The sequence below is a fragment of the Rhagoletis zephyria genome, unplaced genomic scaffold (assembly GCF_001687245.7).
Source record: "Rhagoletis zephyria isolate East Lansing unplaced genomic scaffold, Rhagoletis_zephyria_1.1 Rzeph_scaffold_00838, whole genome shotgun sequence".
NCBI lineage: Eukaryota > Metazoa > Arthropoda > Insecta > Diptera > Tephritidae > Rhagoletis > Rhagoletis zephyria.
In genome coordinates this window covers 126,394-128,728 of record NW_016157922.1, presented here as the reverse complement: position 1 = coordinate 128,728, position 2,335 = coordinate 126,394, and the positions used below count along the sequence as shown (strand labels likewise).

The 2,335-nt window shown below is 34.2% G+C and overlaps 1 protein-coding gene across 1 annotated transcript in view; it reads right to left on the bottom strand.

Annotated features, from left to right (window-relative positions):
• Positions 1-2,335, bottom strand: part of LOC108361757 (uncharacterized) — a gene marked incomplete at both ends in the record, with an annotated part of 179,513 nt that overhangs the window by 54,311 nt on the left and 122,867 nt on the right. The window lies entirely within an intron of this gene.

Here is a 2,335-nt window from a genome sequence, read left to right as displayed (position 1 = left end):
TTGCATTTGTTTTAAAGTAGTCTTTCAATTAGTTAATTTAAAAAAAAATCTATTGTTTCCGTCAGGGGAATTCCAGAGCCTCACAGCATTAATGAAAATGAGCCTTGACGAAGACAAATAGGATTATTTAGGAATAACCAGACATTGATGTCTACTTGACCTAGTTAATTGTAGTTTATCATAAAGGTATTTGGGAGTTTTATATTTGATGAGCTTGAACATAAATATACTTTTTCTTGCCACAAGTTAATTAAAAATACCACATCCGAGAATTTTAGATTTCCACAAAGAAATGTGATAATATCTTTTGAGGCCATAGACGTAACGCGTAACATTGTTAAGCAAAACATCAATCTTGTGAGACGAAACAGAATCAAGTTTGCTATACACAAGCTCACAGTACGTGATATGAGGCACAATAAGTTGAACAGCAAGCTTTCTTCTTGTCTCCAGAGGTGTAAACGAAGCTGACGTTTTTCACCTATGCAAAAAAAACATAGACACTGCTAAAAACTTTATTAATGTGGTCAGAACAAGCCAACATGAAATTCACAACAAAGCCTAAATTTTGTATCTTGTCAGTAAACATTTATACACTATTACCAATTATAAGCTTCGGAATATTTTCCAAATGTACCACACTGTTACTGATGGGCAACACATAGGACTTAGCAGCATTCAGACAAAGACAATTATCATTGGCACATTGCGAAATTGCAGACAAATCACTGTTTATTTTGAAACACAAGTCCTCCACAAGACCAACACGACTTGATATTGGACATTCACATACTGACAAACAGAGAATACAGCGTTGACAAAAAGACTAAACAAGAGGGAACCGAGAACAGAGCCTTGCGGATCATCGGAGACAACAATACTAGACGCAGACGAGGTAGCCTTGCAAGTCACCTTCTAGGAAGCTGGCCATAAGCTTTACAGAGCTATCAGAGAATCCAAAATAATGTTTAAGCTTTTTGCAAAGAAGGTCGTGACTTACCTTGTCAAAGGCTTTAGAAAAATCCAGAAGGCAGAGAAGTGTCAGATAGCCATTATCAAACTGTACCCTAATATCATCAGTTATTTTTAACATAGCCGTGGCACAGCTATGCTTAGCTCTGAACCCTGACTGAAATGGAGATAACAGATTATTTCGTTGGACAAATGTGGAGATTTGTGCTGCCATTAGGGACTCGCAGACTTTAGAAAAGGCTGGCAGTATGCTTATCGGTCCATAGTCACTTGGATCGGTGGCAATATTCTTCTTAGCAACAGGAACAATCAAAACCTTTTTCCACTCTATTGGAAAATATGCCGTTATGAAGCAGTGATTGATGATATGTGTTAGAGTTCCCAAAATAAATGCCAGCATAAGTTGTAAGTAAGAAAAGGAACATTTTCAATAGCTAAAATTTAAGTTATTCCTAAAGGCACACTTAATGAAAATAAAAACAGACTTCAGATAAAAACATGTGTGCGTATGTATATATCTAGGGTGGCCAGATATTATAGTGACATAATCAGCACAGTTGGGATCAAAAATCAGTACACAGCCATAAACATCAGTTCATTTTTAAGCGTATTTTTTATTATTAACAATAAAACAACCGGATAACAGCGCATTAATTTACCAAATAATAACTAATAGACTTTTAAATATACATAGTATTATCAATATAAAAATTCATTACTCAACAAACAAATCAAGGTATTACGTATGTATGTACAGCTGGACTCACGAAAATACAAGATTCCGCATTCCCGGCGGCGATGAAATTTCTCAAGTAAATGTAAACTAAGCCGAATGGGAGGATAAAATAAACTGTAAAATAGTAAATTTTCTCAATAATAAATTTTTCGACAGGAAACGTGGTTTCATTACGTTAAATTTTAAAATATATGATTTATAAAAAAAATTAATAGCGAAATTAAAAAAAGCGCCGATTTTTGAGATAGTATTAGCAAATTTCAGTGCATCTGAAGTTTCTGAGGCGATGTTTACATTTACATGAGAATTGTCAAAATCGGCAAATCACAAGTAGCGGTTTCTGCAACGTGCTACATCGTGATGTGGTTGAATGAAACGCTGACAGCACTCCGCAAGATTGCAAAAAAATTTATGTTCGAAAAATATTTTGATATGGAAGGAACGGCTTTACACCGTCAAGGAAAAAACTGTCAAAACTCAATGCAACTTCAATCTATCACTTTGTTATACTAAAATTAATTTTTTTAGAGTTAATTAAAAAGTTTGCAATTTACGTGAAACTTTACAGAATTTCTTTAATTCTTGTACAAAGTTTGATCCAAAACTTGAGATTTACCACATTTTTTT